We start from the raw sequence: 15,459 nt of genomic DNA on the forward strand, positions 1-15,459 counted from the left end.
ACAGGTGTACATATCCTCTAATGTATACAAAAGTATACATGTGTGGTGTTTTTGGGCCATATCACCGGGGCTATTTTCTTGTATCAGTTGGATCTCATATTGCTTTGGACCTTTGGTTTCCTTTCGAACTAGTTGTAAATAATTGCACGGTAAAAGAATCTCGGTCTTATCTGCTGTATGCAGTTGGCTTCAGATTGTCCTCTCCTTGCCATGAGCTGGTTTCGCAGGTCTCTAACTTCTGGCAATCCCAGCATGTTGTTAACGACAAGTATACTTGTAGAGTTCGAGGAAAAGTGGCAAGTTCGAGGAATAACGCTTTGAATCATTCATGTCTCCATGCTGGTTCTCGTGTTTTGGATGTTAACTTGCATTAATCCTCATCATGCGGCTGAGAGTACTAGTATACAAATTTATATGGAGTAAAACAACAGCCTGCCCATTTTCTAATGTAAAACAACAGACTGCCCCTCGTAGTATGTATCCGCGTCCATAACTACACTGTTTTATCACGTGCATCCGTGATGGAAGAACGTTGAGCTGTTGCGGAGCGAACTTCACATGCCATAACCACTATGAATTGGATATGTGATTGGAGTCAATGTAGTCGATCTCGGATTCCGGTTTGTCTCGGTCCCGAGCGAGACACTGGTACAACGTTGTCTCGGGGAGATTCCGTTTCCAAATCTCGGTGTAATCTCGGTTCAAACTTTTATATATATAATTTGATGGTTTAATGGACAGATTATTACACTTCATATTACTGGAGCACTGAATGCAGTGTTGTCTGCTGAGCATAAACAAGAGATGTGTCGTTGTCTTTACAATCATCAGGTGAGTGAAACATTTTCCGATTTTCTTCTGTCTTTGTTTGTGGCTTGCCTTGTTTAGAATCACTGAACACTATTTAGTTTTGTGTTGTGTGCATATGTCAAACATTTGACTGTGAATTGATAAATGTGGACTGTAAAATTAAGATGGGGGTTGGGGTCTACATACTGAAGGACCAAGTACAATGTTCGGTTCATGCCTAAACTATGTTACTATGAGATTGCTTGGAGAAGGAGCTGATGATGGAGAAGGGGCAATGAAAAAAACAAGGAAATGGATTCTAGACCATGGTGGTGCTGCTGCTATAACATCATGGGGGAAATGTGGCTTTCAGTACATAATTTAACCTCTTTATTGTGTTTTCTTTTAAAATTAGAGGGGAATAGACAATGTTCGTTAGGAGTTTCTAGTTCTTTTTAACTAATTCATTAATGGTGACATGTGCTAGAAGTTTTTGAACGGTCCGGCAACAATCCACTTCCCCCGGAAATATGGTTACTTCCTTGTTTTGCCTTTCCATCCAGGTTTCTACTTATCCTTCATTTACCGAAGCATTTATAATATATGTTTTCAGCTGAAATTGTAATCTGTTTAATAGAGCACTTTGTAAGTAAGCCATGCGCCTAGCTTTTCAGTGCACTATCCTGTCTCGGCCGGAATTCCGGTTCGTTTTCGCCTCATCTCGGCCGGAATTTCGGTTCATTTCCGGGTACTTTCCGTCTCAGCGGAAAGTTGTGTTTCGTTTTATGTTGGTCCGAAAACGGAAATTCCGCCGGAATTCCGGCCGAGATGTCTGAAATTGACTACATTGATTGGAGTAGCATACTTGAAGTTAGCCACTTTTCGTTTGAAGCAAGTATGCCTCGATCTCGTTTGTATAACTTGTGGGATGTAGCCTCTTTTGATGCTTTCGTATAGACTGGCATCCCCTTGTTGTTTTACCCTTCAGTAAAGGTCTTAAGACAATTGTATGCACTTTTTTTCCAATAGGAGATTGATCGTCGTATCTGCAGTCAAGGTCCAACAATTTGCTTCATTTTTCTCTCTGTGCTCGATCTGAAGTGCCCTCGACTGGTGTTGTTGTTGCGACTGAACTGAAGTGTGATTAGAGCATTTCTTGTTTCCAGTGACATTGTGAATGGTGGAACAATTGGAAATTCTAATGATTGAATTATTTGATGATGAAAATGAGAAAGCATCGTTCTTTTGTTGGAAAATAGGAATTTCATAGCCCCTTGGTAGGCCGTTGCTTGCTGTGATTTTATTCCAAGAAGATAGTGACTGCGGTCTGCTATATCGAACTCGAGCTGCTGAATTGAGTTGCACATTTAAAGCATGCACAATAAAAATGAATGCAATTGTAATTCTGAACCTTTTTTTGTAGAAAAAAGAGTAGAGAGCTCAACCGAGCTAACCACCCCGAGTTACAACCAATGTATCATCTGCGCCAAGGCTGGCAGCAGGATGACCAGCAAAAGGAGATTACTAATATTACAGTTATCCATAGTAGTAGTGTTGTTTGTAGGATATTTCAAAGCATTGTAAAGAGACTGGAGATTAGGTCCTTTTCAGTTGAAGTTTTGGAAAGAAATAGAGTGACTAGCTAACCAAGCTAAATTGGCTGTAATTGTATTTTGTTGAGACGTTCTCTTGATTAACCTCCCCAAGACAAAGTCAATGGGTTCTATTCTTCTATCAGTACTTTGTAGATGATCTCCTTGAAATCTTTCCTGGACTTGAATTTGATAGAGAGACTGAATGGTTTGTAGAATTCCTTCTTCCTCTGCTGCATAATCTATGTATTGCTGATGCAGCTCTTTCCCCCAGTTCAGTGCTAGTTGAGCTCCTCTGCCTGCTCTGTCTGAGCTACTGAGTCCTGTTGTGGTGTCTTTGATGTTCCTAGCTCCCATGCATTAACCTGTAAAGAATACAACCAAGAACACAAAGTTAGTATATGATTGTAAATCACTATTAGCCATTTCATTGTTGACATGTAGAATATGTATGTTAATAGTGATGCCAAGATTTCTCCCAAGATTTCTGTTCAGACTGATGAAGCTTGTGTTCTGGTCATTGGTATCCATTTGATAGAATAGATTATTTAGGACATGACATGGATTGTGATGCACCATATTATAGGTACATAGGTGTTGGGTGATCTTCAGAGCTATTGTTGCAACAGAAGGTTGAATATTCCTGAAGATTTGATCACATCTAGCTTTCCAGATGAACCAGCAGATGGTAGCAAAAGTAGCATTCCAGCTAGCTATGGGGTTGTTATGAAAAAACCAGTTATTGAACCAATCATGGAAGGATCTGAAATTCGTAAAGAGTTGGTGATTCTCCCCAAAGAGATGATCCCAAACATCAGAGGCCGCTGGACAAGCTAGAAGGACATGAGTGATATCTTCAGAGGAGTTCTTGCACAAGGAGCAGATATGATTAATATAGTGCAAAATACTGGCAGTCTTGGCATTTGTTGGGAGAATGCCATGAGCACACTTCCAGATGAAAAGATGAATAGCTGGAGTAGTGTCTATGTTCCATATCTGCATCCAGGGAGCAATTATAGCATCATTTGCATAATTGTCATTAATCTGCTTGTCATACAGGGATTTGACAGAAAATTTCCCTGTATTAGTCAGACTCCATATTATAGTATCTTCGGTATCAGGGTTATGATGGGTATTGGTAATGAGATTTTGGATATCTTTAGTGAACCAAAGAGCTAGGATATTAGAGTCCCACTCTCCATGAACATTGAATAGTTGATTGACAGTTTTGAGATTAGGGGGGGGCAAAGAGGAGGCTTTTGAATAATGTCATGTGAACCTTCAATCCATATGTCATCCCAGATATGTATTTTAGTTCCATTTCCAATCCTCCAAGTGTAGTTATGTTGAATGCAGGAGATACCTTCTAGGATTCCTTTCCAAATCCAAGAGTCAGTTGTTTTTGGTTTGGTGTCCATTCTGATGACCTCCTGGTTAGGATAGTGAGAAGATTTCATAGTATTGCTCCAGAGAGAATTTGGCTCTTTGAATAATCTCCATGCTTAACTGGAGATCATAGCTAAGTTGAATAATTCCATATTTTTGAAACCTAGGCCTCCTAGCTCCTTAGGTTTATTGACTGCATCCCAAGCAATGTAGAATAGTCCTTTAGATTTATCTTTCTCCTTGTTCCAGAAGAAGTCCCTTTAGATAGCATTTAGCTCTTTGCAGGTTCCTTTGGGTATCTTGAAGCAGTTCATTTGGTAAACACTTGAGGTGGAAATAACTGTTTGGATGAGAGTAACTTTGCCTGCTATAGATAGATTGGTTTTCCAGCCAGCAAACCTTTGTTTGAGTTTATCCACACATGGTTTAAAAGCTTGAATCTTGCTTCTATTGGTGAAGAGAGGTGAACCCAAGTACTTATCAGTGCTGCTAATTATTTGTACATGCATGGCTTCACTAATATCTTCAGCAATATCTGGAACAGTGTTTTTGCTGAAGAATATCCCAGATTTGGAAAAGTTGATCATTTGTCCAGATGAGTGGCCAAAATCTTGGAAAATCTTGATGAGGTTGTTGCATTCTGACATGTTAGCTTTGCATAAGATCATGCAGTCATCATCAAAGAGAAGGTGGTTGATAGCAGGAGCATTATTACATAACTTGGTTCCATGAATGATTCCTTGAGATTCAGCAGAGATTAGATATCTAGATAGGGCCTCCATACAGAAGAGAAACAGGTAGGGGTATAAGGGATCTCCTTGTCTGAGCCCTCTTGTAGGTTTGAAGAAATTTCCAGGAGAGCTATTAATGAGGACAGCAAGACTGGTAGTAGAGATGCATTGGTGAATGAGGTTACACCATTGATTGCTGAAGCCCATCTGTTTCATCACCTTGATTAGAAAGTCCCAGTTGACTCTGTCAAAGGATTTTGCCATATCAATATTAATTCCCATGGTACCATTTGCTACTTTTTTCCTTTGTCTGTTGTTCATATGATGGATAATTTCATGAGCAATGGCAATATTGTCAGAGATTTGTGTGACATGGATGAAGGCAGACTGAAAAGGAGAAATGAGTTTAGGTAGAAGAGGTTTGAGCTTTTGAGCAAGAAGTTTGGATATAATTTTATAGGTGTTGTTACATAGGGAGATAGGCCTGAATTGAGCAGGTGTAGTTGGGTTATCAGTTTTAGGGATGAGGGAAATGAAAGTAGAATTCATCTCTTTAAGAATGAAACCAGAGGTGAAGAAAGTTTGAACCATGCTGATGATGTCTTCACCCACTACCTCCCAGTTATCTTAGAATAAGTTTGGTGGAAATCCATTGGGACCTGGAGCTTTGTCTCCATCCATGCTGAAGAGAATGTTTTTTATTTCCATATCATCAGGGGTTTTTAGAAGGTTGGTGTTCTCATTGGTGGTGATAGTTGTAGGTATGAGGTCTATGAGGGATTGGTTGATAGTTATAGGTTCAGCTGTAGCCATGTTGGCAAAGTGGTTTGTGAAACAGAGGTGTATATCGTTATTATTATGAAGCCAGGTACCATTTTCTTGTTGGATGGAGACAATTTTGTTTCTTATGTATCTTTTCTTAGCAGAAATATGGAAGAAGCTGGTGTTTTTATCACCAAGTTTGATGAGTTTTTCCCTGCTTTTGGTCTTCCAGGATTTTTCTTGAATGTCCTGCCAATGTTCCACTTGTTTCTTGGCTTCTCTTATAGCTTGTCCTCTATTGTTGTTGAAGTGGTGTTTGGTAATCCATTCTAATTGATTAATGCTTTCTTCTAGTTGAGTCTTGATATTGCCATAAACCTCTCTGTTCTATCTCTTTAGCTTGATTTTAACATCTCTTAACTTTCTAGATATCTTAATAGCTAGGGAGCCTTTGTGGTGAGCCTTCCAACATTCAACTATGATCTCTTTGTAATCTTTATGGTCTAACCAGGGACCAAAGAATTTGAAGGGAATGTGACCTTGTTTCCATGAAGAATTGGTGTTGAGGAGAATGGGATTATGGTCAGAGCCAATGGCAGGGAGGTTGGAAATGGTGGAATTTGGGTGTAATACACCTTTCAGAGGAAATACCTCTGTCTAATCTTTGTTCAGTTAACTGTGTGCCAACTCTTCTGTTAGTCCAGGTGAAATGACATTCAGTAAAGACTAGATCAGTAAAATTAGCTTCCTCTATTTTCTCCATAAAAATGTTAGCCTCATTAAAATCAATTGAGTGTTGGCTGAATTTTTTATAATCATGCAAAACAAAGTTCATATCACCCATTATCAACCAAGGAAGAGTATTATGAGAATGAGTATTTTCTATCATTTTCCAGGAATTTAATTTATCAAGAGTGGTATAAGGGCTGCCATAATAGCCTGTGAAGAGCCAGGGTTCTCCATCTATAGGATAGACAGTAGAACTAATGTGGTAGTTGGAGAAATCCTCTATAGTCACATTTAGGTTTGTTTTCCAAGCTAAGACAATCCCTCCAACAGTGTTTGATTTACCTCTAAGTTCAACAAACCATAAGTTAGTGACTCCTATGTTGCTAAGGATAGTTTTTAGATTCTTGGACTGATGTTTAGTTTCAGAAAGAAAAAATATGTCAGGATTATGTTTATTGTTTTAACATAGTATTCAGTTGTTTTATGGTGTGTGGTTGTCTTAGACCTTGACAGTTCCAAGCTAGAGCAGAATAAAATTTCCAGAAGTAAGAAACATTTGGATATGTGAAAATTATGATGGTGTAGCCTTCATAGTAAGTACTATTTAGGATAGTGCAAGTATGAATGATTATACTGATAATGATGAAAAAATGCATAACAATGATAATTTTGGTGGAAAGGACTTGTATACTATGAAAACTGTAGTTGAGGGTTGAGAAGTATACATGGGTTGATGAGAAAGGATTTGCTCCCTCAAGGCTACCATTAGTCATGTCTTTTAGTTGATCCTCTTCCATTTGCATCTGTTGATGGTGGATTTTTGTTCAAGGCTAAAATTGTAAAAGCCGAACTTAATACGCTGACATCCTGCAGAGGATAAGGCTATCTGAGTGATGAATACTTCTTCACTTTACTAATTCACCTAGAATAGAGCATGTGGCAACAATCCCAGTATTCTGTGAATTAAATACACCCAGAACGGAGCATGTAACAACAATCCCGATATTCTGTGGATTTATAGCATTATTAATTAATGCATGATTAGCCTTGTATTTCCTGTGCTGTTCCCGTAGAACTCTCATTATTGGTGCGACATGACGACTGAGTGTTGCTCTTAGCAGAGTAACACGAGTCTCCAAGTGTCAATAGTGAGGCATGCACGAAATACCCGTACAGGCTACATCTCTCGGTGTGTTATATTAGCCCGATTGAGCATATTTCCTAAGGGAAATCTGGACTGCCCATGTTAGTCTCAGAAACAATCACGACCACGCAGGTTGGACGCATGATTTAACCAGCATAGATGATCCTCAGCAGGAGCATGCTATCACCGCAATGACCACCAGCGGGCCCGTTTATGCCCTGGCCGGTCGAACACATGTTATGCCCCCAAAACAACCACCAAACGCCATCCCTGAAGAAGGATGGTCGAGCTGGTATGGAGTGGCTAGTATGCGCAAGGCTGTCAAAAACAGTCTCAAAGAAGTCGCGACCGTCCAACTTCGCAAGCCAAGTTGGACAGCTTGGATCATCCCGCGATTGACCGGAGAAGCGTTGGCATGCACATTGGCGGGCCCACTTTTCACCTACATGATCGGCTCTCTCACAACTAAGCCATGGAGCAATAAACGTTTGCTCAAAACATGGCTGCCGTGATGCTTTAAAAGCCGTGGAAGCACCACTAGTGTCTTAAATTGATCATGACTTTCCAACTTCGCAAGCATAGATTGATGGCTTAGATCACACCTAGGATCGTGGAACAAGTACACACATGCTCACCGCCGGCCCAACGTGGGCCCCACACGATCGGTCTCCCCAAAGGAGGAGTGCAGCTTGCTAAACCGATCAGTTGAAGTTGCACGAGCGTGAACTATACAAAACCCTAATTAGGGTTTGCGGCATGTTACATGTGTCGTTAATCGATCACGAGCGTCCATCTTTGCAAGCTTGGATGGAGGGTGTAGATATAGACTTAAGAGGTCCCAAGCATGTCAACATGATCACTATGGGTCTGTCTACACGTATGACCGATCTGCCTAGGCCAACCATGGCCGAACGCCCCGAAACGCGTGCCCAAATTAGTCATGTCGCGCAATTTCCAATTCCTTTGCGGCAACAACCGATCTCAACCACTCACCTTTTCCGGTCAAACTGACTAGCCTAGATCGCACCTTCGCGAGACGAGCCAGCATGGACATGTACACTGACGGGCTGCCTCCATGCAGGACCGATCGGTCCCACCAAAACTGGCTCCCATGCTTGAGTTCGATCAATCCAAAGAGTGATGCTTGCACACCTCTTTAAAACCTAATATTCCATCAACGGTCGCAGATGAGGGTCTTAAGCCATCTCGTCTGTCCAACTTTGCTAGCTTGGTCGGACAGCCTAGGGTAAGAGCTAGCCGACCAATGAAGCGTCTCTGTGATCACCGTCCGCCATTCTTCCACATGGAGCGATCGACCATGAGATGGCTCTCCCATGAGGCTTCCAAACGATCGCTCGAAGATGGCTAGACGTGTTGATGTTTTAAGACGCTTAAATTCGCGACTTATTCGGTTAAGCCTTAAAACAACGATGCTTCATATGTATTGATTATACTCGATGCATTACATGCATAGAATACACACGATATTTTACAAATATCAATTCCCTAAATTACTTAGTTATTTAGCCTAGCACCGCATGCTACTTCCTGTGGGTCCCATGATCCACACATTCGAGACATCAAGCATGTCACAAACTGGGGGATACTTACTGGGGTATTGGTCTGGCGGTTTACAGCGTGCAACGCGTGCAACACGCCATCACAAGAACGTGTCAGGAAGACATGGACGGTTAGTGATGATTGAGGAAGTGGGCAAAGACTGATCGTGTGACATTAACACACGACCCCACTATCCCATCACTCCACTTCCCACGAGAGACCAGGGTTATGCTCAGTGGCTTGTATAAATAGGTTCTCCTCCCTATTTCCAAAAAAGACATAAACCAAGTGTTAATATGACGTATTCAAACACTCAGAGATGATTGCTTACATTTTTGCTAGCCAGTTCATCTTTCTTATACAAGTCATAAACAGCCAACACCTTCACACTCTCAACACCTTCTTCGCTTCCCTCCCTAAGATCAACCCCATCTCCTTCACTTTGTGACTGAAGCAAGTCTGGAACGACCATTTCTTGGTTTAGGCCAGAATTGTACAGATTGATCTCTCGAATCAGAAAACATTCCCGTGCAGTGCATTTGTTTAGGGTTTAGATTCGTTTCTCATCCACACACACCCAAATTCACCAAAAACCTAAGAAACAGTTTTCACCCATAAACAATTGGCGACCACAGTGGGAGATTAATCTCTCGGTTGTGAAGTCAATTTCTTCAATACCCAATTCCATTTAGCTGATTTCAAAATGGTCGGTCTTAGGGATGCCCCAACAACTTCTAATCCAGGTCGAAGTTCCTCCAACGGTGATACCACCCTTCCCAACGGTATATCTGATGGCGTAACTGGAAGAATCCCGACGTTGATCGAGTTAGCACGAGTGTAGGAGGTTCACACGAAGAACATGGACCTGATCAAACAAACGATAAACGACATACTCGACCTCCTCATCAAGATGACATCAGAGATGAGCGGTCCTATCACGGAGACTTCTACGCTGGGGACTGGTCCTCCTCAAATCAACAGTTTCACTATGAACCAGAGGCCAGTGGACCAGGAAGCGGCTTCTCTGGTGGAAAGTTTGTGCGAAATTTTACACCTCTCGAAGAATCAGCGGGCGGAGACGTTTGCTGCAATTAACCAGATAGCCCTGGACGTGCATTTAGCCCCCTTGCGTCTAGAGGTCTCAAACACATCAGAGACATCTATGAATAATGTTACATTTACAGAGGAAGACATGATGGCGGAAGAGGGTCACAACCGGTCCCTACACGTTACTGCGTGCATCAAAGATTCAGAGTTCAAGCGGGCCCTCATCGACACAGGAGCATCTTCGAATGTGATTACTCTCAAGACACTTAAGACAGCTAAAGTCCGCTCAAGCAAGATCGTGTGACGACCTACCACGATGAAGGACTTTGAAGGAAACCAAACCAACACATACGGGTACGTCAATCTAAATTTATCTGTGGGACCCGTTCAGTCGAAGGTGAAATTCGAAGTCATAGAAAAGGATTCGGACTACCATATGATACTAGGGAGACCATGGCTTCATGACAATAGGATTGTCCCTTCGACGTATCACCAATGCCTGAAAACTATGCTGAATAAGGAAGTCGTTCGTATTCCTGCATCATTGTCTCCTTACGCACCGATATGTGGAATGGAGTTATTTGAACCAAGAGAGGCTCCACGGGAGGAATCAGACCGACTTCCATTAAGGACCAACACCCACGATGCATCTTCACTGACAAGGAGTTCACCTTCATCCGGTGAAGCAGCGAACCACGTTAAGAGGGAGCGAACTTTTGTGGCGAGCCGTGATCAGAAGGGGAAAACTATGTACCGCCGTCGCTGTTAGCAATTAGCATGGGAGATTGATGCCCAGTCTCTCCGCCAAATAGAATGTTACAAAAACGATGAGCCACAGGAAGAGGTGCTAGATGCTCCACGACAGCTGCAAGATGACACCAACTCCACGACCGACGAGCTCGAAATCGTTAATATTGGGAATGAAGAATCTCCCAGGCCTATCTCCATCAGCTCGACTTTGACCACGGATGAGCGAACGAAGCTCGTGCAACTTCTCAAAGAATACCAAGATATATTCGCTTGGACGTATGAAGAAATTCCCGGTTTAGATGAAAAATTGGTCACCCATCATCTACATGTCATACTCGGATCCAAGCCGATCAAGCAGTCTCCGAGGCAATTCAGGCACGAGGTGGAAGATCAAATCAAGACTGAGATTCAAAAGTTTCTAGCTGCTGGCTTCATTAAACCCATTTACCATCCGACCTGGTTGGCTAATGTGGTTCCAGTAAAAAAGAAAAACGGACAGATCCGGTGCTGCGTGGATTTTAGAGACCTGAACAAGTGCTGCCCCAAGGATGATTTTCCTTTATCTAACATCGACATGTTAGTAGACGCCACCAGCGGGCATGACATGTTTTCCTTCATGGATGGATATAGCGGTTTCAATCATATAAGGATGTATGAGCATGACGCAAGTAAGACAACTTTTCGAACTCCTCTCAGAAATTTTTACTATACTGTTATGCCTTTTGGTTTGAAGAATTCCGGTACAACATATCAACGCGCTATGAAGACAATCTTCCACGACATGATGCATAAACAAGTTGAAGACTAAGTGGATGATATAGTAGTCAAATCAAAAGCTCGGGCAGATCACACAGGAGTCCTGCGACAAGTGTTTGAGAGATGTCGCGAATACAAATTGAAGATAAATCCTTTGAAATGCGCTTTTGGCGTTTCTTAAGGGTAATTTCTGGGATTCCAGGTGACTGCTGAGGGGATCAAGGTGGACCCATCCAAGACTCAAGCTATCCTCACGATGCCGCCACCAAGAACTGCGAAAGAACTTTAAAGCTTCATGGGCAAGGTGAACTACATTCGACATTTTATACCTGGTCTAGCCAAGCTTGTCGCTTCGTTCACCCCCTTGCTAAAGAAAGGAGCAAGCTTCATTTGGACCGTAGTACAACATGAAGCGTTTCGGAAGATTAAACGGATATTGTCATCTCCAGCCATCATGAAGTCACCCGTTCAAGGAAGACCGATATGTCTCTACACTTCTTTCAGTGATACTGCCGTCGGGGCCTTGCTTGCTCAAGAAGATGACGACGGAATCGAACATCCTATATACTATTTCAGCCGAATATTGAGGGATTCTGAACTCAGATACCCCAAAACGGAGAAGGCATGCTTGACCCTGATTCATTCCATTTAGAAGTTCAGACGTTACCTTCTGTCCAACAAAGTGATACTCATATCTAAATCCGATCCTGAAAAGTTTTTGCTTTCAAAATCGGTCCTGATGGGAAGGTCGGCGAAGTGGCTTCTCCAAATTTCGGAGTTAGACATAACGTGTACATCACCTAGAGATATTAAGGGACAAGCAGTTGCAGATTTACTAGCATCATTACCTGGGGAAGACACTACTGCATTATGTGAAGATCTTCCTGGAGAATTTCCGGACATCTCCGTTGTCGAAGAAGAAGCCTGGTTGTTATATTTCGACGGTTTTGCTACTCCTAGCAACAACACTGGAGGGGCAGGCGTAGTCCTAGTATCTCCGACCGGTAAAGTCTTTTCATACTGGATTTTCAATGTACTAACAATTCAACAGAGTATGAGGCCTTCCTCATAGGACTGTTATTAGCCAAGCAAGCAGAGGCCACACGTCTGGAAATAAGAGGTGATTCTAAGCTACTGGTTAATTAAATGAATGGAGTATATGCATTAAAGGAGGTAACCCTAGCTCCGTATCGATCCGAAGCACAGAGGTTATTAAACTACTTTGCTGATGCAACCATAACTCATGTCGGCCGCAACAACAACAGACACGCCGATTGTTTAGCGACGCTGGCTTCTAAATTATAGTTCGAAGGTGCAGAAGAAACCCTGACGGTAAAAAAAAGAACGGTAGAATCAACGTGGCTTTCAAAATGCAAAGACACTGGAACCTGCGATTGGCGGACTCCGATCATCCAAGAGCTTAGCAACTCGCTTTCTCAAGGAAAGGTCAGTCTTAAAACCTTGCAAAGCTTCTTCGTGCTTCATGGTATGTTATATAATCGAAACCTGGATGGTTCCCTATCAAGATGTATCGGAGATGATGAAGCACGACTGCAGCTTAACCGCGTTCACGATGAAATTTGTGGACAAACATTGGTGGTAACGCTCTATCGACGTCTTCAACGCTTAGGCTATTACTGGCCAGAAATGGAGACGCAATCTCGGCTACTCCAAATGTCTTGTTCAAATTGTCAAGCGCTGCCATACCAACTGGAGGTTTTCAGCATAAGTCATGGTGGGGACTGGAGGGAGCCGTATATTAACTATCTCCGCGACGGAGTAATTCCTGCTAATTCAAAGGAGGATGTCAAGATGAAACAAAGGGCGAAACGGTCCGTATTTCACGAGGGGATCCTGTATCGCAAAAGATTTGGGGGCGATCTGTTACGATGCCTGGCTAAGATGGAAATTCCAACCATGTTGAAATAGATGCATGAAGGGGAGCATAAAGGGAAGAGGAAACTGTTTCTCCAGATACACGAGAAATATTATTGGCCTAACATGGAGGATGATGCAGCTGCCTTTATCCAAAGCTGCCACAAGTGTAAAATTCATGGGAACCTTGTTCACGCACCTTCCACTCCTTTACACTCGATAAGCAGTCCATGGACATTTTACAGTTGGGGATTTGACATTGTTGGGAAGATCAATCCGCCATCATCAAAGCAGCATGAGTATATCATAACCGCAACAGAGTACTTCACCAAATGGTTTGAAGCTATTCCCATACGAGGGACTACGGGGGCAACGATTGCCACTTTCATTAAGGAGTACATCATCTGTCGCTTTGGCGTGCCTAAGCATATTATCACTGATAACAGAACCCTCTTCGCCAACAAACAAGTATGAGAGTTTCTCGAAGAATATGGAATTAAACAGGTCTTCTCCACCATATACTATCCTCAAGGGAACGCACAGGCTGAGAGCACCAACAAAATATTAATTCGAATTCTCAGTCGAACAGTACACGACAATCGCAGAGAGTGGCACGAACAACTGCTGATGACTCTATGGGCGTATCAGACGACACCTAGAAGTTCCATTGGGGTTTCTCCATATCACTTGTTTACGGTGCGGATACTATCCTCCCAACAGAAATCAAGGTCCCATCATCCAGGATTGCAGCAGCAAGTGGGTTCCACTGGAACGAGGCTGAAGCATCTAATTCCAGAATCGCTGAGTTAGATACTCTGGATTCCATAAGGAGAAAGGCAGAGGAACGTGCTCAGGTGTACAGAAGTAGAATCTCCAGAGCATACGACAAAACTGTGAAGCCGCGAGTTTTTAAAGTAGGAGATTTAGTCTTGAAGAAGGCCAAGCACATCCTACAAGATACGTCTGCACCAAAGTTTTCTCCGAAATGGGAAGGTCCCTACGTGATTACTAAGGCTTACAGTACTGGCTACTACAAAATCATTAAGGTGGATGGAGGCAGGTTAGAAACAGTCATCAACGGAAAATGGCTCAAGGCATACCATGCTTGATCATTGTCCCGCTACTGTCCCATGACATGAAAATACATGCTTTTTCATTACATATTTGAATTATCAATTTATTCAGAAAATATTAATGGAAAAAACTTCATCCATCTACCAAAAAACCAATACAATTCATTTCTCAAGAATGCGCAATTACTAGCTCAAGAATGTTCAAAAATAAATAAATAATGACATTAACAGTAAGAAGGCACAACTTAGAAGAGGCCATCCAACAGATTGTAGTCTCTTGAAAGTATCATCTTCAACCTAGCTTGATATCTCTCCGTCATGTTCCTCAAACTTTGGACTGCTTGTTCCACCTTCTCTGATTCGACATCCAGAGCCTTCTCCTCCTCCAAGATAGATTTCGCAGCGGGGACTACATTCACGAGGATACCAGCTCGATCAACCTTGATGATATCAAGACGCTGTCGCAACCATCCCACGTTGAACTCCATGGATTCGCAGGTAGATACCATGTTCTCCCACTTTTCAAGGTTTGATTCAGCAACGTCGCGAATAGAGATGTTCTCCATCTCAGCAATCATGGGAAGAAGGCAGTTTACCGTGGTGACCAAATCAGATGAACAACGCCGAACTACGTTCCTGGTTGCGATGTGGCCGTACTTTCTCCATACCTTTGTGTATAAAGGCACAAACTCTTGTCGTACTAAGAATGCACCGACAGTCCTGTAGCTGGAAGATAGGCAGTTCATGCGAATATCGAATGGGATATTCGTAAGATGAGATTCCCAGATCAGCATCTTCAAGGTCCGCTAGCGTAGGCGTGTTTGAATTTGAAGGAAGCGGACTAGTTAAGTCATCGTCGTCGATGACCGTCACGCATGTTCTAGTAGGATATCTCTGCAAAAAGGAGGATTATTCGCCTGACCATGAAGAAAAAGTAACTGTTCGGAAAAGAATAGAAAAAGAAGAACGAACCGGTATGATCTTCTTAACTCGAAGAACACGAGCAGGAGGTTCATCAAGAAGCTCAGGTTCACACTGAGACGCAGTTCGTGTACGCTTAACAGAAGACCCTGGATGATATGAAGAAGATGATCTGCTACTGTTTGACATGATGGAGTTTCTGCAAAAAAATCCTATCCCAAAACGTAAAAGTGGTTCAAGATCCCCGCACATACATATATGTCGGGGAAACCCTAAAAGAAGACTAAAGGCGGCTGTAACGGAGTATACCCGACGGATAAGGGTTCAACACCAACCAAGTCGTC

General features: G+C 42.5%; 1 long non-coding RNA gene across 1 annotated transcript; it reads left to right on the forward strand.

Annotated features, from left to right (window-relative positions):
* Positions 1-609: 609 nt before the first annotated feature.
* Positions 610-1,087, forward strand: LOC113361577. Its single transcript, XR_003365191.1, has 2 exons — positions 610-831; positions 975-1,087. It is a non-coding gene; the product is annotated as an uncharacterized LOC113361577 (long non-coding RNA).
* The last annotated feature ends 14,372 nt before the right edge of the window (positions 1,088-15,459 follow it).

Source organism: Papaver somniferum, chromosome 3 (genome assembly GCF_003573695.1).
Source record: "Papaver somniferum cultivar HN1 chromosome 3, ASM357369v1, whole genome shotgun sequence".
Classification (NCBI taxonomy): domain Eukaryota; kingdom Viridiplantae; phylum Streptophyta; class Magnoliopsida; order Ranunculales; family Papaveraceae; genus Papaver; species Papaver somniferum.